General features: G+C 41.1%; 1 protein-coding gene across 5 annotated transcripts in view; it reads right to left on the bottom strand.

The window, feature by feature from the left end:
- LOC137357103 (methylcytosine dioxygenase tet3-like) overlaps positions 1-24,353 on the bottom strand; it is a 423,938-nt gene that overhangs the window by 199,748 nt on the left and 199,837 nt on the right. Inside the window, exon 1 of one of the 5 annotated variants that reach the window (XM_068023135.1) lies at positions 14,734-14,840. The exons of the other annotated variants lie outside the window; for them this stretch is intronic. The gene's annotated coding sequence lies outside the window, so the exon portion shown is untranslated. Of the gene's footprint in view, positions 1-14,733; positions 14,841-24,353 lie in introns of those variants that run through there. 5 annotated transcript variants of the gene reach the window in all.

Here is a 24,353-nt window from a genome sequence, read left to right as displayed (position 1 = left end):
CTGGACAGTTGCATATCCAATTATTTACATGCTGCCTCAGATGTCATTAGACTAACATTTGTGTGTTCCTTATGAAATTGTCTTTCTTATATAAGTCACAGAGCACGAGAGGGTGAAATTCAACTTTGGCAGGACGCAAAACGGGCGGTAGCGGATCGGCTGGTGTTCTCCCCACCGCTTGATCTTTTCTTTCGGGCAGGATCTATGATGGGCAGCCCATCCGTCTTGCAGTCATATTGCAAGCCTTCTATTACTGTGCTCACACAGCTGAATGTGAATGTTAGCATCGTCACTTGCCCCCAAACCCCGTTCGCTTCATCTGCTACCGTCCATTTAGCCCTGCCACTCAAGTTGAATTTTACCCTTTCGGTTCCCACAAAGGAAGTCCCATCAAAACAGTTCCATGCCTGAAAGTTTATTTGCAGCAACAAATAACAAAATGAAAAAAAATCTTACAACAGAGTAGTAGTATCTTGGGATTCATAAATCGAGATATTGAGCACAAAAGCAGGGAAGTTATTCTGAACCCTTATAAAGCTCTGGTTAGGCCACAACTGGAGTAATGTGTCCAGTCTGGTCACCACACTTTAGGAAGGATGTGAGGGTCCTTGAGAGGGTGCAGGGAAGATTTATCAGAATGGTTCCAGGGATGAGGGAATTTAGCTGCAAGGTTCGGTTGAAGAAGCTGGGATTGTTCTCCTTGGAGCTGAGAAGGCTGAGGGAGATTTGATAGAGGTGTACAAGATTATGACAGTTTTAGATAAGGTAGACAAGCAAAAACTGTTCCCATTTAGCTGATACAAGGATTATGGGTTATGGATTGAAGGTTATGGGCAAGAAATGGAGAGGGGACGTAAGGAAGAACTTTTTTATGCAGCAGGTGGTAATGACCTGGAACTCGCTGCTCACAAGGGTGGTGGAAGTTCAGACAATCAATGATTTCAGATGGAAATTGGATGGGTACTTGAGGGAATTCAACTTGCAGTGCTATGGGGATTGAGAGGGACAGAGGGACTGGTTGGATTGCTCTACAGAGAGCCTGCATAGGCTTGATGGGCCGAATGGCCTCCTTCTGTGCCGTTATGACTCTATAACACAAAAGTGGCATTCTCAATAGCAACAGAAACTACTGCACAGAGTAATATGCATATAATTTTGAATGTTTCTTCAAAAACATTTACAAGTTTTGAACTAATTCTGCAAGCCTTCTGGCACCCATCTCAAACAGCTGAATGTGAGTGTTAACATTGTCACTTACCCCTAAACTTCAAATAACTACTTTTCTCTTCATTATTTCCTAATTTTTATTTCTCTCTTCCCTCTGCTTCATCAGCCTTGGCAAAGTTTGAATTTTTGACTCCATGGAACTACTTTTTTTTTTAAGTAGTTGTAACTCTCTAAATTTCACCCACAGCTCAATTTTTCACCCTCCATTAAATTAATTTTGTGAACAAGGTCACAGCTGCACTGAGAACTGTGAACAATTGTGAAAAATCAGCTAACTCAAAAAACAGTTTACAATCAGCACACCTCACTTCTTGACAGATTTAGCTATTCTAGACTGGACCCATAAAATCTATCCTTTTATTCAGTATTGTTCCAGCCACGTGGTGAGGGGTGTGGGTGGTCCCCACTGTTCAACTCCCACCTGACCACAGCAAGTGTTTTTGTTATTCGGGTTTTAACCCCTTTGTGTTTCATTTGTCAAATAAACAGACAGCAACAGGTTTTCTTGTAGGTTTAAAACAGATTAATTATTTATTGAGCATTATGCCTTATCCCAAAATTGTCGCAACCGTAACCCATTCACACACACACACACAAAGAGACAGATAGAGAGGAAAACGGTAATGGTTTGAAGTGGGGTAGGGTTTTGGACCTGTTGAATCTTCTCTGAGGTCATTTTCTCTTTAGTTGCAGGCCTGGGGTGTTTGTAGATTTCTCTACAAAAGTTTGAAATTTCAGTTTGAAGACAGGGGATCACTTCCAGTTGTCTGCTGCACGAGTCGAAATGTAGAATTCACAACAGGGTGCCCTTCCTTTTGGCTTGCTGGATTTTCTTTCAGCACTGAGCTGGACAGGCTTTGGTGATGTTTTGTCCTGGGTTTCTCAATCTCTCTCTCCAGAAAGCTACCTTTTAAGCTAAAAATCTCTCACATCTTGCTTCTGTTGGGAGACACAGATCTTCCTCCCCGTGGTGACTGATAATGGCCCAGGATATGACTACTTCACACCTTCTTTATTTCAGAAGAAAACATTCAATTCAAAAATGTCTCTTGATGGGTTCGGGATGGGTGTAATTGACCTCTCTTAGCTTTGGAATGTATCCTTCTGTCCTTGTAGGACAGTAGATAGTTTGAATATACAAGGCCATGTCTTTTGACCTTCGGAGGCCATTTTGAAGCACCCTGCCTATTTTTTGAAAAGCCCATTATTAATACCTCTTCAGGTTGAGTTCTGGTATTTTTAATCGCCGCACTTTACGTGAGCATAACGGTGTATTCTGTTGGATTGCATGGCATGTTTGTTTGGAAATTTATAAAGAAAATTCACTGCCCACCAAATTTCTTACATTATTCGTTTTTGTCTTGTAGATAGTAGGATATTGTTGTCTTCTATTATTTGGAGGAAGTTGAAAGGGATGAAAGAAGGGATCTGAGACAAGTCAGATGGCAGCAGAAACAGATTCCCATTAGGCGCCCTTACCCGTGAAGCCTTATCTACAAAGCTGCATACACCTTCAAATGTTGGAGATAAATTGGTTTTGCTCCAATCCACTAGGGAGGCAGAATATGTGGTGCATTTCCTCGAATCTGATTACAGCTGATTTCCACTTTGGGGATGACCATTTTCAGTGGCTGCCAAGATCAACTTAGCCCTTAATTTTAATGCTTCTGCTCATTTCAAGTTAGCACAGGACACATGAGTATTATTAGTCAATCTGAAAATCACAGATGTATCAAACATGTAAGTATTCAATGAGTGAAGAAAAAAATCACAATCATAGGAGCCAGCAGCGAGAAGAGAGTGCGAGGAAATTTCTTTGGATGGGAGAATTCCCAACACTTATCAGTACAAATGTGGTCTTTTGGGCACCCACACACAATCCTATGACATATATAAATTGCAAAGGCTCCCAATCTATTAACAAACACATCTATCACCATCAAAGCAGTGTCATGCAAGTGAATGATGTCTATGAAGTTGGCAGTCAAGATGTCTGTATTGTAAGGTGGTCCATGGTATTTGGCTTATTTGGCAGAGAAAGAAAACTAAGAAAAATGGCCATCAGAGATCTGAGCCAACCTCTTTGGCCATGCCCCCTGGTTAAAGGCAAATCGTGTTTAATTTGATTGAGTTTTTTGAATAGGTAACAGAGAGGATTGATGAGGGTAATGCAGTTGATGTGGTATACATGGACTTCCAAAAAGCATTTGACAAAATGTCACATAATAGGCTTGTCAGCAAAGTTGAAGCCCATGGAATAAAAGGGGCAGTGGCAGCATGGATACAAATTTGGCTGATGAAACAGAGAGTAATGGTGAACAATTGTTTTTCGGACTGGAGGAAGTATACAGTGAGGTTCCCCAGGTTCGGTCTATATTTTTGACCTAGACTTGGGTGTGCAGGGCAACATTTCAACATTTGCATATGACACAAATTTTGGAAGTACTGTGAACTGTGAGGAGGATAGTGATAGAGTTGCAGAGGACATAGACAGACTGATGGAATGAGCAGACATATGGCAGATAAATTTTAATGAAGAGAAGTGTGAAGTGATACATTTTGGTAGGAAGAACGAAGAAAGGCAATCTAACATAAAGGATAGAATTCTAAAAAGAATGCAGGAGCAGAAGGACCAGGGAGTATATGTGCACAAATTGTTTAAGGTGGCGGGCGAAGTTGAGAAAGCGGTGAATAAGGCATAAGGGATCTTGGGCATAGAATGCAAAAGCAAGGAAGTTATGGTGAACCTTAATGAAACACTGGTTCAGTCTCAACTGGAGCACACTTCTGGGAAGGATGTGAAGGCATTGGAGAGGGTGCAGAAAAGATTCATGAGAATGGCTCCGGAGAGACTTCAGTGATGTGGATAGATTGGTGAAGCTGGGGCTGTTCTCTTTAGAAAACAGAAGGTTGAGAGAAGATTTGAGAGAGGTGTTCAAAATCATGAGGAATCTGGACAGAGTAGATAGGAAAAAATTAATTCCATTGATGGAACGGTCGAGAAATAGAAGACACCGATTTAAAGTGATTGCCAAAAGAACCAAAGAACACATGAGGAAAATCGTTTTTACACAACTGGTTAGCATCTGGGATGCACTGCCTGAGAATGTAGTGGAGACAGAATCAATCGTGGCTTTCAAAAGGGAATGGATAATTATCCAAAGAGAAATGATTAGTGGGGGAATGGGACTAGCTGAGTTTTTCGCACAGACAGCTGGCACAGACGCATGGGCCTAATGACATCCATCTGTGTGGGAAACACTATGATTCTACCTCTGAAATAGCCATAAACAGCTTGCCTCCTTCCAGAGTTGCAGAGCTTTGAGATCTGAACTTCCTGGGGCTTGCATGAAAGGAAGAATGCTATCTCAGCACTATCTCTTTCTGCTTTCAATAGATAGTGCGAGGAACACATGCAGTTTTTCATGTGTGAGTTGGAACACAAAAGCAGAGCCCCAGACTATTTTCATCTCACAACCACCCTTCCGCACTTTCCAGCTGCGATCAATCGATAGCTATCAGGATGGATATTCTAACTGAATTTTATCCTCCCCAGTTCTGGTATATGGTCGCTTTCTTAATTTAGTAAAAACATCATGGGGACTAAATTGGATAGAACCAGAAAACATGGGTATTCCAATTTGCAATTAGCCCTTACCCACTCATTGCAGTGCAGGCAGCACCGCCAAAGACTTGCAGGTGATAGGTAAATTGGCTGTTATAAATCGCCCCTAGTGTAGGTAGGTGGTCGGGCATATGGGATTACTGTGAGGTTAGTATGGATGGGTGGTTGTTGGTCGGCACAGACTCGGTGGGCCGAAGGGCCTGTTTCAGTGCTGTATCTCTAAATAAAATAAATAAAAAAATTTTAAAACTTCATGTCGTCTGCTGAATTGAATGGTTTCAGCATCCACCTCGGGAAAACCATTCTATTGACTGATTGATTGGATGCATCAGCAGGGAGCCAATATCAAGAGTGACTAGTTCCAGTTAATATTAAGCTTGCACTGTTTAAAGCAAGCCTAAAACTCTTAAAGGGGTGGGGCAGAGCGGAGGGTGCAATGTGGCAGGTACAGGTGTTGGAAGTTGTACAGGAAATTAATTTAACTTGGGAAGCATCAAAGACAGCAGGTTCGAAGGTTTAGGGACACTGATCTGAAGGCCTTGGTGGAGTAGGAGGAAATGAGGAAAGAAATCCTGCATCCACAGGGGACCAAGAGGCCGTCCAGATCCATGCTCAGAAAGCAGTGGAAGCAGACAGCCATGCAGGCCAATGCCAGGACACAAGCATGAGGTACTGAATGCAGTGCCACAGGAAGTTTCATTGACCTCACCCAATTAGTCAAGGTCAATGAATGTAGCTTCAAATTTCATATCCTACCAACTGCACTACTGGCCTCAGACAGTGCTCAAGTCATTTTACCTTCATCACTCACCTACCGACACGATCTATAAGTCAGGGCTCATAGCTAACATTCATATGCTCCACCTCACCCTCACACACTTAGCAATGCTGGACGCCTCACACTTAAAATTTGACAGCTGACACACAATGCCAGCTATTCACCCATAACAGGCACATTAACCAAACAGACTGTACGACACTCACTGACACTCCCTTTCCCTTGCAGGGCATTATATAGAGCAAGTCATGACATTTCATAGAATTAACAGCAAAGAAATAGGCCATTCAGCCCAAATGGTCTATGCTGGTGTTTATGCTCCAGACAAGCCTCCATCCACCCCTTCTCATCTAACCACATCACGATATTATTCTATTGCTTTTTCGTTCATTTATTTTTCTAGCTTCCTCTTAAATGCATCAATGCTATTTGTTTTACCTATTCGAGACAAAAGCGGTATGATATGTTTAGAGATGCAGGGCAAGGCTCGAATACTTATTGAGTACCTTGTATCCGTGTTTACTAAGGAAGAGGATGCTGACAAAATATCGGGAGAAGCGGAGATGGTAGAGATAATGGATGAGTGAGAATTGATAGGCAGGATATACTGGAAAGGCTGGGTATGTTAAGAATGGATATGTTGCCTTGTCTGGATAGCTTGCATCCCAGGTTGTTAAAGGAAGTGACAGTGGAGATAGCAGAGAGCTACATTTGTATTCAATTCCCATCGCAATAAACAATAACATTCTATTAGTTTTCCTAATTACTTGCTGTACCGGCATACTAACCTTTTGTGATTCATGTACTAAGACACCCAGATCCCTCTGCATCTCAGAACTCTGCAATATCTCACCATTTAGAAAATAAGTTTCTTTTTTATTATTCCTGCCAAAATGGACTATTTCACATTTTCCCATATTATACTCCATTTGCCAGGTCTTTGCCCACTCACTTAACCTATCTATATCCCTTTGTAGCCTCATGTCCTCTTCACAACTTACTTTCCTACCTATCTTTGTGTCATCAGAAAATTTAGCAACCAAAGCTTCAGTCCCTTCACCCAATTTACATAAATTGTAAAAAGTTGAGGCCCCAGCACTGATCCCTGAGGCACACCACTCGCTACAAATTGCCAACCAGAAAATGACCCATTTATGCCTAATCTCTGTTTCCTGTTAGCTAGCCAATCTTCTATCCGTGCCAATATGTTACCCCCTACACCATGAGCTTTTATTTTCCACAATAGCCTTTGATGTGACACCTCATCAAATGCCTTCTGGAAATCTAAGTACAGTACATCCACCGGTTCCCCTTTATCCACAGCACGTTACTTCTTCAAAGTACTCCAATAAATTGGTTAAACATGATTTCCCTTTCACAAAACCATGTTGACTCTGCCTGATTACCTTGATTTTTTTCTAAGTGCCCTGCTATAACATCTCTAATAATAGCTTCTAACATTTTCCCTGTAACAGATGTTGAGCTAACTGGCCTGCAGTTTCCTGCTTTCTGTCTCCCTCTCTTTTTGAATAAAGGAGTTACATTGGCTAATTGATAAAAGGCTGGTAAACAAAACTGAGGCTTGTGAAATAGGAGAATTAGTGTCAGCTTGGATAAAAAGATGTGGCTCCAGGACAGCGAGTCATGGTAAATTGTTGCTTTTCAGAATGGAGGATTGTAGACAGTGGTGGTCCCCAAGGTTCAGTGCTAGGCCTTTTTTGATATATATGAATGAGTTGGATACTGGATTACGGAGTAAAATTTCAATATTTGCTAATGATACCAAGCTTAGAGGTGTGGCAAACAATGTGAATGAAACAAATCAATGCAACAGGACACAGATAAACTCGTGGAACGGGCAGAGAAGTGGCAGATGGAATTTAATAGGAAGAAGTGTGAAGTGATGTATTTTGGCAGAAGGGATTGGGAGAGGCAATACAGACTTAATGGCACATTTCTAAAGAGTGTGCAGGGATAGAGCGACATGGAGTTCCTGTACATAGATCTTTGAAGGTGGCAGGACATATTGAGAGAGTAGTTGGCAAAGCATATGAGATCTTGGGCTTTATAAATAGAGGTATTGAGTACAAAAGCAGGGAAGTTATTCTGAGAATTTATAAAGGGCGGGTTAGGCCACAACCAGAGTATTGCGTCCAGTTCTGGTCACCGCACTTAAGGATGAATGTGAGGGTCCTTGAGAGGATGCAGAGGAGATTTACCAAAATGGTTCCAGGGATGAGAGATTTTAGCTACAATGTAAGGTTGGTGAAGCTGGGTTGTTCTCCTCAGAGAAAAGGAGATTGAGGGGAGATTTGATAGAGGTGAACAAGATGATGATAGGTTCAGATAAAGTAGACAGAGAAAAGCTGTTCCCATCACCTGATGGTACAAGGACTAGGGGACACAGATTTAACGTTTTGGGCAAGAAATGCTGGGATGCTGTGAGGAAGAGGGAAATAAACTTGCAGGACTGCAGGGATATAGCAGGGGAATGGGACTGACTGGATTGCTCGACAGAGAGCCAGCATGGCCCTGATGGGCCAAATGGCCTCCCTCTGTGCCATAATGACTCTATGCTTCTATAACTACTCCATGTGCAGTAGCAAGTCCCACATTCTAATCAGTTTCTGGGTAAAGAAGTTTATCCTGAATTTCTTATTGGATTTATTAGTGACTATCCTATATGTATGACCAGGAATTTTATTCTCGTTGAATGGGAGCCACCCACTGACCGAAAAGTCAGTGGGCAGCCAGACCGCATTTTCCAGTCCCCAGGCTCTTAATTGGCCTGAGGCGGAACTTACACCTCATTGAGGCAGGAAGTCCCACCTAATGGAACTGCCAGCAGCTGGCAGCTCTTAGTTTCATCAGTGCCACTGGGAGCGGTGGCCACTGCTGGGACTGCAACCCAGCTTCAAGAAGAGGAAGGATAGCCCCGGGAAAAGGTAAAGTTTTGGGGCCTCGCCAGGGGTGATTGGTCGGGCCCCGGTGAGACAAGGGTGGTCGATTTGGGGAAACGGGGGGTGCATGTTGGGCATTGGGGGCGGCCCTCCAACAGGCACAGTGTGCCTGATCAGGAGGCCCACCCCCACCCGCTGTCAGAAAGCCGCTTCCTTTTAACAGGCGGCTTTTCTTGGGTCTGAGCCGCCCGCTTGCCAATGGTAAAATTCCCGTGGCGGCGGGTGAAGGCCCTTATGTGGCCGTTAACTGGCCACTTAAGGGCCTTGATTGGCCTGGGGCAGGCGGGCCGTTTTTCACCACCGCCGCCCTGCATAAAATGGCGGTGGAGAAGGGAGTGGGTCGGGAAGGGCCCCCGGAGACTCCCATTCCATTTTACAAACACCCCACCTGCCCCACCACCATCCCGCTCTTTGCGGGGGGGAATAAAATTCCGGCCCTAGTTTTCGATTACTCCACAAGTGGAAGCATCTACTCTAGATTGGTGAGGACGAGGTCAAGTATATTTATTTCCCCTTCTTGCTGGTTCCCTCACCATCTGCTGCTGACCCAGTCTAGCAGCTATGTCCTTTAGGATTCGGCCAGCTCGGTCAGCAGTGATGCTATTGAGCCACTCTTGGTGATGGACATTGAAGTCCCCCATCCAGAGTAGATTCTGCGCTCTTGCCATCCTCAGTGCTTCCTCCAAGTGCTGGTCAACATGGAGGAGTACTGATTTATCAGCTGAAGGGGGTGGTGGGGGGGTGGGTGTGGTTGATGGTGATCAGCAGGAGGTTTCCTTGCCCATGTTTGACCTGATGCCATGAGACGACATTCTATTCGTAAGGGACACAAAAAGAACATTCACTGCCCAAGGTCTCAGAACTGTGTTTTTATTCCAACAAACTCTTTTAAATGTTGGAGAAGGATTAATGTGAACTCTGATAAAATGTCTTTTCTGCAAATATGAGTTATCTTGCACTCTCAAATGAGTCTAATTTGTTGTACTTTATAATTCCATTTTTTCTATTTAGCTTTCTCTGAAAGCAGACTCGTCCCAAAATCTAGAATATGATTTGAGGCTTAAAAATTCAGTAATCTTCACCTCAAGTAAAAATAAAGGCAAAATAATGAGATGTACCATTGAATAATTGGTAAACGGTCTGACAGCAGTTTCAATATGTGGACTGTATCCCTTACAACTTAAAATCTGAATGGTTGATGGAATCTCTGGACTGTGTGTCATGTCTTCAATATAACCAAAGTCTTCGGAACATAGCACAAAGCTATGCTCAATTCAGTAGAGGTAACACAGTTGGAGTAATTGTTATTCGCTGGGCCCACGCATTCCATCAGGGTAGAAAACAAAAAAGATAGAAGGATAGAATTTCTGTAGCGTTATCCCGATCTCTCAGCGTAACTTCAGCAGAAGATCAGTGGAAATATTCCAGAAATGGCATAAACAGTTGACGCCATTTCTCCTGGGATTCTGCTGATCTTCTGCCGAAATTAAAGCAGGGGATTGGCAGAACACCTGTGGAAATTCTACCCCACAGATTTTAAGTTGTAAGGGATACAGTCCACATATTGAAACTGCTGTCAGACCGTTTACCAATTATTCAATGTTACATCTCATTATTTTGCATTTATTTTTACTTGAGGTGAAGATTACTGAATTTTTAAGCCTCAAATCATATTCCAGATTTTGAGACGAGTCTGCTTTCAGAGAAAGCTAAATAGGAATTTTGAAGAAAAGATTCACTATATTTTCTTTCATGTTACTTCTCCCTTGCATTTTACCTAACTATTCCTTCAGATCATTCTGTACAAGAAAGTAATCTATTTTGTAAAAGTAAGTATTATTCAGTTGTTATATTTCAAGTTACAGCAATTACAAACAATAACAGGGCAAATTTTCTGATTTGTCCTTTCAGCAAAGGTTTGCGCATTATGAGCACATATTGGAAATTTGGATGTGAAGGTCAGCAAGGCTCACAAGATTCTCTGTTCTGTGACACACTGATCTCCACACTGAATTCATAACTTTTACTCTGGGATGACTCGCTATTGAAATTGCACAGAAGTGTATTTAATTCCACCAGGAGATTGCATCACTTGGCCACAAAACATGCAAAGGTTATATCAGAGTAAGTTCAATTATCTCATGCTCCCAACTCACTTGAAAGGAGTATAAGTTGGAGGTATGGTAACTCTACCTCCAACGAGAATTTCCTTTGCAGGCAGATCCCTACTAGGAATACAGAATTGCTGAATTTACCATCACCTTCTCTTCTGAGAATTATTCCAAAATAATTTTAGTAGCCATGGTAGTTTAACAATGCCACTGTTGAAAATTCCAATTCATGGTCACAAAGTTTTGAACTTTTTGAGTTTTCTCCAAAACCAGACATTTGTGGTCACTTTTAAGGACTACAAATGAATGGAGCTCCTAATCCCATTCCCCAGCAAACCTATTTTGACTGTTTCATATCACAACACAAGGACCTGAAATGATAGTCAAAGACTACATCTATTTCAGCATCAGTACACAATGCATTGCATAGGTTTGAATAAAAAGTATCCAGAATGGATTTAAACTGTGTGGTGTTTTAAACTGCATGCACTTCACTCCATTTTGCTCCTTATTTTCACTTGTGCCAACGGTTCAATTTTCTGTCTGTACAGAAATTTACACATAAAAGTACATTTAATAAACAAAATTCAATAAAAGATGAACAAAATTAACTCAGAAATTTACAATAAATAGCAATATATTCAATACAAAGTTTTGCAGGAAATCAGTACCGGAGCGAATTTAGAGCTCACCAATAAAAACTGAGAAAATGAAATTCAGGCCAAAAAGATCAAACAACTGCACATATAACCAACAGATCAATAAAACAAAATTGATCATTATCTGGGCTAAACAATCCTTTGATAACTCAGATATCTGTCCACAACTCAGAACTCATAGCAATTATGTAATGACATTGATGATCAGTTTAATCTGTCTAGTCGAGATCTATCACTGACTAATATAATATGGTTTATTCATTGTTAATGTGGAAGATTGAAGTCTCTATGTATTGTAGTCTGGCAATGTTGGTAGTCAGAAAGGTACATGGGTAAGCTAATGTAAGTAAAGTTATACAACAGAGTTGTGTGCTTCAAAATCAATAAATTCCAAGTGTTAAACAGTGATGGTAAGATAATATTTAAAATTATTGAAACTGCTGAAATATTTGGCAAAACATAAACCGACAAGAGACAGATTTTCAGTGATATCTTACAAAAATAATGACCTAACTCTCATATATTGAAAATAGTTAATTTGTCAGTCACATGAAAACATTATTGGAAACCCTTGTAGTATCGAGTTGATTACAATCAATGCTCAGCTATTTAAGTCATTGCAGCCCATAAAAACTAACTGAAATATGCTACCTTAAGACAGCTGGGATGAGATTGGAATTGCTTTCTATGTTAGTGGTTTGTAGTAATTTTCCTCCCAGGAAGATCAAAGCTTTCAATGGGCCTTTTTTTTTAAGCATTGGTTTCTTTGATATGTGAAATATCCAAACAATGTACAATAATAGGAACCTGTTGTCTGCAGGGTCTAAGTGGACCCTAAATATTATAAAATTAAAAACAGTAGTTCACAAAAGTTACGAATCTGGGTAGCAGGTAGTAATTTTACCATTGTGATTGTGACTTTATTACAAACTAAAGCAGGTTTGATTCAAATTAAACCAGTTCACTGTACAGGCAAAACAGCATTCGCATGACACAATGAACAGCACATGACCTTCTGTTTAGGTGTCACACTATGGAATGCACACATCAGAAGTCCAGACTAATGCTCAACAGTAGAGCGAAGAAAAATTGAGTTATCTATTTGAGCAAAGTAAATGGGATAAGAAATTGGACCTCGTTATGCAATTTTCTGACAAAAAACATAGCCAAAATGAATTTCATGTTGCTGTCGCATTTGCCCCAAGGATGTCTGAGATAAGTCTGCACCTTAAATTGGCTGAGATGATTTTTCAGGCATTTTGGTTGCCATCAAAAACAGATGTTGGGCCTCTTGCATAAGTTAATAAGGGATCTAAAGCCTGTTTTAGGTCCCTTCTGAGAAATTGACTTGCCCTGAGTATAACGGCATCGAGTCTGCTATGGAAAAGGTAGGTAATTTTTTTTTAAAGTTGATGTGGACCATCGACACACCTGCCACTACCCCATCCCCATCCCAGCCCGTCACCACCACTTCCCACCCACCCATCTCTGGGACTTAGCTGAGGGCTGCTGCCGGTAACGCAATTGTCCCAAAATTCGTCTGCTTCAAACAGATGAGTCATCTATGGAGGCACAACAGGTGCCTGCAGCTTGACTAAATTGTTGAAATGAAGCCTCAAGCTCCAATTTTGGGCCAGCCTCATGCTCTGTGGTGTTGTCAGTTATGAACCTGTAAACGGGCCATATCAATTTCTACCGCAATCTATGCAATATGGATAAATAAAGCAATATACCCCTGTTAATTTTAGCTTTTTTCAAAACATAATCTTAACGAGAAAAAACTTTGTCTTCTCAATAGTTTGGGCATAACTGTTACTTGTTCACAATAGCTATGTTTGGTTTGGTTTAGTTTATTTTTTCTTTCACTTTTGTAAATGACTGGGATTAACTATGTTATTCTCTTTGCTTATAAAAAAGGAAGAAAGCTGAATCACTAAATCAACTGAAAAAGAAACCAAACCAAAAAACATTGACTTACATGACCAGTATGGAAATTTTGGCACAAAACCCCAGTAATTAATTTTTCTGAGGACAATATTCCATCATTTTTAATGGATTTATGATATGAAAAAGTATCACTGATGGCATTTTCCAACCTCATCTCCATATTGTTTCTCTGTCAACAGCCTTGGGAACAGATGAATGGCCCCGCTGCTGCTTCACAGACAAAGGATTCATTGCGGCTGGTGCTGCGGACACAGCAGAGGTCCCTGTTGGCCTGTCCCATTTTTGCCTGTACTGCCACTTCTTTTTCCATCTGACTAAGCACAAGTCTGGCTAGATTCTTACTGTCTTCCACAGCATCGGACGACTAGCAGGCACAGAAAGCCACTCCTGTGACTTTGACAATGGGAGCAGGTCAGATTTCTGATTGCCTTTACAGCAGCTTCGGGCAGGAGTATCTCATAATAACATCAGTATCCTTGGACAAAAACCATTATTGTTCAACTGTATCCCAGACTAATCAGGGTAAGATTCTCACTTCTTGAATCTATGGTACTTGAGCATGTTTGGCAGATGACCATCTCTATCTCCAGTTCCTTTGTTTCATCAAATGGCTAAAACACACATTGCATAAACATATAACTCCCCTAATTTTACCCTCTTTCATTGAGAAAATATGGTAAACTGTATGCAGTCTTAACTGAACAGCAGCAAACCTCTTTGCAGATATTAGTGCACAGTAATAACAAACTAGATAAAAATTAAGACTCCATTATTTCAATAGTACAAAAAGAACTTAATAATGCCCTTAGCTATACGCAATTTTAACCAACCAGCTTTACTATTAACAACCTACATTCATCTGCAGAGCTAAAAATGGCTATGTCACATTTTAGTAGGATGAATAAAATTGTTTGTATCATAATTAGAGAGTTAATATTTCAGTGGCTGTGACACACTTTAGGAGAGTTGAACTACACCGAGGATATCCAGCATTACTTGTAGCTAGCAGCTCAACAAGACTACCAGGTATTTTAAAAACATAATCTTGGTCAGCTAACCCAACAAATAGAGCAACGGATTGGAAAAAGTTCACATTCCAAAGACACTTATTTTTAAAAACTATTATTAATGCTGTGGCACAGCAAATGTTAAAAAAGGCAGTATTCAAAAGACTTCAAACTCCACATTAAACAGTGTAACTGAATTTCAAGTCATCTGCTGAATATTAAAGTGCAGCTTCTAAAGATTACCAGCAAATTAAAGACATGACAGGCAGAAACATACGGCTCTCAACATGGCAAGCATTTAAATCTTCTGTGGTTTCATTGAAAGCAGCAGTAAAACAGGTTTTAGCACTAATTTTCTATTTCCGACACCGAGACAAAACAAACATTATCCTAATAAAAGGCAAGCAAAGCGTACTTACATATTACAAGTCCACAAAAAAAAAGAATTACAAAATGAAGGACTGAAAGGAAGCTGAACCATGTAAAGTCCTGGGTAAATGAGATACCACAACTGAGAGCATAAAGCAGGAAGCAGTGATATGGTTAGTTATTCAGCCTACATACACCTCCCCCACCCCCATCCTAACAGCTGTAGGGGCCATTATCCCTGTCACACAGCGCACGTACATAGTCCAAACAAAAAGTGCTTCTCAGTACGATTAGGCCTGTGTGTGAAAGAAATAAAAGGGGAATAAAAACAGAGCATATTCTGTTAAATCTTTGTGGTGCTTAACCAGTATGGTGGCCTTATCATCTTTGAAAGTGTTGTATTTTTTTCTCAGCCTGCAGTTTGCCTGCTGAAGTATTCATGTTTGCTTTGATTGTGGATCTTTAAAAGCCTCAAAAAAGGCGTGTTTAAAGGGCCTGTGCATATGAAATGGAGGCTCTGCCCTTTTGAAAAAAAACGATTCCTCCCTGTGGGAACTCCAGTAGGAGTGTTGCTATGAGCACCGTGTTTAACTGATATTGTGCCGTAGCTACTGACGTGAGGTGAACGACAATCCCTCTTAAAAAAAAAAGGAGCTTCTCAGTGGTCTCTCTGATGTAATCTCTGAATGCTGAACAGCTGATGCCAAAGGAATCCACCCAACATGCCTCACACATACGTACAGTCTCGCTGCCAATCACAGGCCTTGGGATGTTTTAACACCACATGGTTTTCCCTTTCTTGCTTCACGGATATGACAAAAGGGTCGGCTGCGATAATAAAGTTTAATACATGCACTTTATTATTTTCATTTGGTTCTATTTTTTAGCTATTACTGAGTGAAAAATGAAAGTTGACTGTGCTGTAGTCCAGATCGCCCTCCAAATTAACTCTTTACAGTCCATAATTTCTCCCAGTGAGTGCTTGCTAAGCAACCATCTATGGAACATACTCATTTTTTGGTGTGCAGGAATAGTAGGCTTTTTATGTCTCCACCACAACATAACTAATACTCCTGAGTTTGTTAATGATTTATTAATTTAGCATGATTGTTTTATAGCATACACAATTCACAGTGGTAGATAAGAGAAATATTTGCACTTTGCCACCATTGTGAATGCTTGATAACAATAGTGCAAAAATCAATGAAATTATTATGTATGAGTAGCAGAGTGATACCTCATTGAATTATTTATAGAGAAATGAAACAATATAGCAGCTTTAGAAAGGACACAGAAAAGAACACCAGAATGACTGAGGGGTGGAGGGATTGGATTATGAGGAGCGATAATGTTAATTGGCTGTGTTCTCCCTGGAAAATAGGTTAAGAGGTGATAATATTGCTGTCCACAGGATTCTAAGGGACTAGATATCGTAAACCATGACAAGCTATTTCACCTTCTGCAGAACAGTGAAAACCAGAGGACTCAACCAGTGCATAAAGTGGTGGTGTAGGGGTGGGGAGGGGGAAATTGCAGGGGTAAATGTTATACTTCTCCGTGGAAACAATGAGCTGAATTTTACTAGCGCGTCACAAATCGTGGTGGCACGCTTTGAAGGTGGCGGTCCGCCCACGTGGAGCGGCCATCGCTGAATCCCTGTGATATTAAACGGAAGGGGTGGAGTGGCCAGCCTCAACGATGTAAAGGGGGCAGCCGCTCCGTCCCCGGTAATGGCGTCAGGTGCCATCGTGCAGGCGCCGGTGCCATTTTTAAAGGGCTTTAAGCCCTTCATTCTCATTTCAATTTTTAAAGGTCCCGCTTCGTTGCAACCTGCTGAAAAATTTTATTCTGACTTAGATTCCCCTCTCCCACCAGCCCCCCACCCCACAATGAGTTCTCATTTATTACAGTGGCATATCCCCCCAAAAAAGCACCTTTTGATTTCATGAACTTTTATCCCCCTAATGTCAGAACATTTGACCCTCAACCCCTTCCCATCAACCCCACAAACAATTATAATAGTTGTCCTCTCTCCCCCCCTACCCGTTCCACCATTGTCATGCCTCAGATCCCCGAGCGGGTATTCAATGGCACGAGAGTTCTGGCCACCAGCCGGAATATTGGCATGGGACGACTGTCGGGTCAAAGTGAGTTATTTTGTATTTATTTTAATTCATTTTAATATTTAAATGAAGGCTCCAGCGCCGAGCAATGGGGAGCCGCACCGAAGCCTCACCGCCGCCGGTAAGATGTGGCAGGGCCTTCCTGGCATTGGTCGTGGCGGGCCTCTCCTGGAAGAATTTTCTGAGCACCCCCCCCAGCCACAAGCCCTGACGTCGACGGCTCGTAAAATTCAGCCCAATATTTCAGTGACCAAGTGGTAATGTTCGATTGACCAAACTCTCAGGGAGGCAGTAGAAGCAGTTAGTGTTGATTCATTCCAATACAAGTTCAGAAATTAACATTTTGGAGTACAATTCATGAGTAATTTGAGATCTGACAAACAAGTGTAACATGCTTGAGAGGAAATAAAGAGATTTTGGATCTATGCTTCCCAAAGCTGCCTAACACTGGGGTTTTTCCTTATGTCATTTCTAGATCTGTTGTAGATCAGTTGATAGAGATTGACTGCCATGATTAGTAAAAACTTCATAGAATGATACTATCATACCATCGTATCACACAACTACCGGGATGGTAGAAGACAAACTACGTATTTTTTCATCTAGTAATTCCTATGTTCCTATTAAGACTTCTGATGACATTAAATTGGCACTCTTGAGAATTGTAAGTATTGTAAATGCTGTGAATCTATTGCATAGAAATGCCATATCTCCAATTAATGGAACGAAACTGACCATGTCCAAAAGGACAATTCATATAATAATGTCGGGAGTGAATTTTCTGGCCTCAAGCTGGTGTCATTTCGGCAATAGTGCCCCAAATTTGGAGGGCAATGACCTAATGCCAAATTGCTGAGTTGCAATGTTCCCTGGACATATTGCTGAGCAGTCAAAGCAGCCCCCCTAAGGCAGGCAGTAGGCCTGCATTCAAAATGCAAATCCTATGATGTACATAGAATCGTGATTGTCATTTTTGGACTAAACCAGAGTGAAGTGTGTGCAGTGTTTGCGCAAACAAGTACCCTCTGGGTCAAAACTGGTAATCTGCCTTGGGCCACCAGTTGTCTGTCCGCAGCTCACTAGTTGGATGCAATTAGGGCAAGGGCTAGAGTGTCTTCATCACAAGAACTGCTGGCTGGAACACTGCTGGTCAGCCACCCAAGTGCAGAAATTTACCTGCAGGTGTAACACTGCTGTTTCTGAGGTTGGGATGAAGGTGCGTGGTTGTTGCAATGTGCAGCATTTCTTTCCTATGAATGTAACCATGAATGGGAGTGATTTTTGATCGTGGTGGGTGTAAAGTTTGGAAAACATTCACTTTTCAATCACTGACATCACATCTTATTGACCCACAAAAAAAAAATCTGAAACAAAAGCAATAATTACAACACTACTCCATTTGGAAACAATAAACCACCATGTGAGTAATGCCCATCTGGAAGTAAAAATTAAAGAAAATTATTTTTAATTGGTTTAATTAAGGATTACAGCTAATTTAATAACTGAAATGGAAAATATGAAAAATGGTAGGAAAATCTTTCCATATTGAGGGTATTTGTTAATGCACATTTAACAGGCAAAATCCCTTTCAAATACAGTTTGTCATTTTTTTTTCTTTTGGGAGTAAGGGGTGTGTATCATTTTTGGCGGACTATCTGTTGTGCAAGAATTATTTTGATGTGATTAACATTATTGCTCTGTTTCCCAAATACATTTACGATAAAGAAAACAGGCTCTCCAATATATTCCCTGTAAAAAATACTTGGTCCTCAATGGTATGTTTTTGTGTGCACCATGAGGTACAATTGAGATGTGCAGATAAGCATGCAATTCATACCATCCAGTACTGTAACTGCAACTACACCCTCAATAAAAATGTTAAGTAGAGAAAACTGGAGCCAGTCTATCTCTGAATCATGCAGATGTTTCGCCCTTACTGCCTGAGCTAATTTAGAATTCTATTTTGTGACCCAATACATTTTAGCAGAAGTCTGAATAGCAGATCAGTTCAAATGAATTTTGAAATTTAAAACATCTATTTTGTTCATTCACATATCTTTCAACAGGAGCTTGCTCTCCTTTTTTGTAACTCTTGCTAAAAATCACGGCTCCTTATTGAGACATCGTTGTACAAGTATCCTATGATACATTGCCCATCTCCCCATTTTTTAATGTGTGAGAGTTGACAGGCTACTTGATTGTTGGGCCATTACTGTCAAGTCCAATCCTATCCTCACTTGATGTCCACACATTTGCACATCCAGCAGGGGTTACCTGGATAGCGATCAGGTGTGGGAACCTTGGCTAGTATCTTTCTTCCCCAGGCTGCTGAGGTCAATTATGTCACCTCAATGGCTGAGATCAGTTTACTCAATACAGACCGAGGATGCTACCTGGCCTGTATGGCTCAATTATTCGCTGGTTTAACCAGTGGTGGGCCTTAGCATGAACATTTGAATGGGTAAGGGTTCAGATTTTACTGTTAACATGAAAACTAAATTAGGATGGCTTAAATCCAATCTAAAAGCTCTATGCCACAGTGCGCATCCAATGTTATTGAATTTAAGCACAGTTAATAAATGCTTTGTTGTTCTAGTTTGGGGTTTGCTCTGGGCAGTTAAACAGTTCCAAAATAATACAAAAAGGCATTTAGTCACATTGTTTATAAGTTAGGAAGGGAAATATCAGCCAGAGTTCCTACTTCTAATTGTTGCACAGTGATCCCTACTGGAAGCGAGGGCATGTGCAGATGTTGGGTGAAGGCACTATCAGGCACTCATTTGATAAAGTTATGGCAGTTGGAGAGCTGCTGGCACACACAATCATGGCTTATAAATGAGCAATGACCTTAGGCAAGTTTTGTAGGGCAACTGCCACCTATGGAACTTGTTCCCAATAATGACATCACTGTTTTCAGTGGAGAAGAAAAATTGCAAATTAGGCATTTTTCAGTATTTTCTTTGGTCTGTTCTTCACTTTTGAATATGAATTCAACATAGCGAAACGTCATCTGCTTTTAATGTATAAAGCCAAATAATGCGGTCCACTCCAATTCAAGGACCTGGTCTATGGAATGGAAAAGTGGATCAGACCTCATTGAGTTTTATGTTTCTGACACATCTGTGCAGAACAGAGACTGTATGACTGGGATTCTCTCCCGGCAGTGGTGTTCTTGCAGAGAATAACTTTAGCCTTCCTGCAGTGTTTCCCCTTTAATTTCCCAATGCAGTGCATGGCCTGTTTGTTACACCGCGCAGTCCCTTTAAGATTGGTATGCGGGCACACGTGCTTCTTGTGCATGTCCTGTTTATCTTCCGCGCTGCATGGAGGGAGCGTTGCCTTCCTGTAACCCTGGCTGCCGTCTGGTTGGGGTCATTTGGTGTGCAAGACAAACACCTAAGAGTATCACCACCACCAAGAAAAAGCCTGCCGCTGGAGAGGTAAACTCTGTTGGAGCTGCAAGCTCCCCACTCCAGCAGCAGAAAAAACCTGAATGCAAATGGGTAGAAGCATCCCAAAGATTGGAAGAAATGCCACATAGAAAGTCTTGGTTAAGGCCTGTTGTGTTTTGTTGTAGTTTGTCGTGTAGCTAGGGCGTTCTGGAGAAAGTCTCAGACTCAGGATAGCGTCAACTACAAACTATTATTTACATAATACGATATACACTCCCATCTAGCCTCCTTCATGCTGCTATCTCTTCTTCTCCCAAGCCGAACCTCAGGTGACTGTTACATCATCACTCTTACAGTGGGAGGAGTTTCTCTCTCTGTCTTCAGCATTAACCCTTTAAATCCTGATACGACATCTCCCCCCAATTCTTTAGCCAACATTTTCTCAGGCATATATGCATACTTGACTTATCTACTACTCTCTCCCCACACCCCCCCCCCCTCCCCCCCCAAAGTCTCTGGCTTCACAGATTTCGTCTGACTGGAGCGATCAGTAGTCTTCCTTGGAAGTCTGGATTGCTGACTTGGTTAATCTTTATTACGGACTGGAGCATTCTGTCCGGTTTGGGTTTGTTCATCTTCATCTGGGTCTTCCAAATGAAAGATTGGCTGTTGCTTTTGGGGAATAGGGATAATATTTCTCCTATTTCTTCATATGTTTCCTCAGTCATGTGTATCACATATGATCGCTGGTAGTTCTCATGTCTGTGGATTACTGTACCTTCCCTTCCTACGTCACGTATCATACTCTGACCGTTAATTAAATTGGGTAAGTTTCTGGCTCAAAATTTTCTATTCTAATTTCAGGTTTGTTGCGTTCTATAAGGGTTTTCCCTTTCTGTTGCTTTCTCGTCGTTCTGGACATACAATCCTAGTAGCAATTTTTTAGGCAATACAGGAAGCTGTGTTCTTATCTTTCTGCCCATCAGTAATTCTGTACGTGATAATCCACACATCAGTGTTGTACATTGATAAATTAGAAGTGAGATTGGAAGAGCTTCATTCCTCTTCAGTAAGGACTAAATGGTCCTTACACCACTTTCTGCCTCACCATTTGACTGTGGATACCTCGGTGAACTTGTGAAATGTAGAAATTCCATCTTTGTCGCAAAAACGGAGTAAAATATTCATTTGCAAACTATGGTCTGTTGTCTGACAATATTTTTCAGGGATACCTTGTGTTACAAAGATGCCTTGAAGAATTCTGATAAATGCTTCTGTTATCGTAGAATGAAATCTTGGGACTTCTATCCACTTTGAGAAGTAATCCATCATGCTTATGTATGACTTCCCACTCAACATGAATAAATCCATACCTAACCCTTTCCAAGGTCTGACTGGAAATTGAGTAGTTAACAGAGAGTCACACTGTTCTGGTCTCTGTATCACGCAAATCTGATAGTTCTGTATCACGTTCTCTATTCTCGCAGATGTTCCAGGCCACCATACTGGTATCCCTGATTAAATATTGTCAGACAACAGACCACAGTTTGCAAATGAACATTTTACTCAGTTTTTGCGACAAACATGGAATTTCTACTTCTCAAGTTCACCGAGGTATCCACAGTCAAATGGTGAGGCAGAAAGAGGTGTAAGAACCATCTCGTCCTTACTGAAGAAGAATGAAGATCTTCCAATCTCACCATATCAATCTACACCATTGATGTGTGGATTATCACCTGCTGAATTACTGATGGGCAGGAAGATAAGAACACAGCTTCCTGTATTGCCCAAAAATTTGCTGCTAGGATTGAATGTCCAGGACTACAAGAAAACAAGAGACATGGAAAATTCTTATAGAAAGCAACAAACCTGAAATTATAATAGAAAAATACTGAAGATTGTGCCCTTTCTCTGCATTTGGTTATTCCCAAATGGCCTTGGTGTAGATGATCTAAGTAAGACCTTTGATCTCAGAGAATTAGGAATGACTAGTCTGTCATTGTGAACTAACAAGTCAGTCATCGATAATGGTAAAGTATTTCCGATACTCTTCCACCTGGACGTTCTTATGGCCACCCTTGTGTGCAATGCTGCCTGATGCGAATGCATTCTTCATCGCTTGTATGGGCTTGAGGTATTTCTTGCAACTTGTGTGCGCTTGCTGGCCAATTTTGTTCTGTATGTTGCGAATATGATTCTATCTCGCATACAAAATTCACATCTTTCTGTGTTAGATGGTCTACTGTCACCCTTCATAGCGCATCAGCTGAAGTTTGCAACTTTCCTTGGATGTATACTGTCTCATACGGATACCTCATCAACCTTAAACAAAATCTTTGTATTTGTGGAGGCATTTTTGCAATCTCCTTTTCGTCTAACAAAGATACTAAAGGTTTATGGTCTGTCTCAATGACGACAGTCAGAAAATTTTTCACATGCCCATCTGACAGCTAGTGCTTCTTTTTCTATGACCACATACCGAGTCTCTGTGTCTCACATAAATCATTGAAGGTGCAGGACAGGTTGAGAGAGCAGTTAATAAAGCCGACAGCATCCTCGGCTTCATTAATAGGGGCATAGAGTACAAAAGCAAGGAAGTTATGTTATGCTTGTATAGAACACTGGTTTGGCCTCATCTGAATTATTGTGTTCAGTTCTAAGCGCCACACTTTAGGAAGGATGTGAAGGCATTACAAAGAGTGCAGAAAATATTCATGAGAATATAGTTCCAGGGATGAGGAATTTCAGTTAACATGGATAGATTGGAGAAGTTGGGACTGCCTTCCTGGAGAAGGTTGATAGAGGTGTTCCATGACCTCCTTGTCAGTTATTCTCGGTGACCCTGTGCCCCTTCAACACCTTCCCATTTCTTCTCTTTTGCCCACCCCATTTTATTTGCTTAAAACCTATTACATTTCTAACCTTTGCTGGTTGTGATGAAAGGTCACTGACCTGAAACATTAACTTTGCTTCTCTCTCCACAGATGCTGCCAGACCTGCTGAGTATTTCCAGAACTTTTTGGTTTTATTTTCAGATTCCCAGCATCTGCAGTAATTTTTTTATTTTATGGATTTCAGATAATTGGCCAAAGAAGCAATAGCAACATGAGGAAAAACGTTTTCACAAGTGGTTAGGATCTGGAATGCACTACCTGTGAGCCTGTGGTGAAGGCAGGTTCAATTGAGGCATTCAAGAGGGAATTGGATTGTTATCTGAAAAGGAAGAATGTGCAGGGCTACAGGGAGAAGGCTGGGGAGTGACACTCGGTAAATTGCTCTTTCAGAGAGCCAGTGCAGACACAACAGGTCAAATGGCCTCCTTTTGTGCTGTAACAATTCTGTGGTTCTGTGATTCACTCCGATCGGTAGATATTTTTACTGTCATGCTATATTCAGAACTGCCTTAGTATTACATTCATTTTTTAAAAATTGCATGATTCAACTCTCATTTAGGGAGGTACTGGTGTCAGTGTGCAAATTTTTCCCGAGTTCAATGGTCTTGGGTTTACACTGGTAGTTTCTCATTTTTTTTTGAAGAAGTGGCTACAGTATTACACAGGGACTTGTTCATGGATGCTATTTACGTGGACTTCCAGAAGGTATTGATAAAGTCCCTCATCAAAGACTGTTAGCCAAAGTTGACACCCATGGAATTGAAGACAAATTACTTACTTGGTTCGGAAATTGGCTGAACATCAGGAGACAGAGAGTAGAGATAATGGATAGGTATTCTAATTGGCAGGATGTGGCTAGTGGGATCCTGCATGGATCTGTATTGAGGCCTGAACTATTCACCGTATTTATGAACTACTTAGATAATGGGATAGAAAGCCACATATCCAAATTTACCATGACAAAGATAGTAAGCAGTGTAAATGGAAGTATAAAATTACTAAGAGACATTGATAGATTATGGATGGGTAAAAACTGTGGCAAATGCATTTCAATGTCGGCAAATATGAGGTTATCTGCTTTGGACCTAAAAAGGATAGAACAGCATACTTTACAAATGGTGAAAAGCTAGAAACAGTGGAGGTCCAAAGAGATTTGGGGGTCCAGGCACATAGATCATTAAAATGTCATAAACAGGTACAGAAAATGATCAAAAAAGCTGATGGAATACTGGCCTTTATATCTAGATGATGAGAATACAAG

The sequence above is a fragment of the Heterodontus francisci genome, chromosome 47 (genome assembly GCF_036365525.1).
Source record: "Heterodontus francisci isolate sHetFra1 chromosome 47, sHetFra1.hap1, whole genome shotgun sequence".
Classification (NCBI taxonomy): domain Eukaryota; kingdom Metazoa; phylum Chordata; class Chondrichthyes; order Heterodontiformes; family Heterodontidae; genus Heterodontus; species Heterodontus francisci.
The sequence above is the reverse complement of the archived record's forward strand: the minus strand, read 5'-3'. Positions and strand labels throughout refer to the sequence as shown.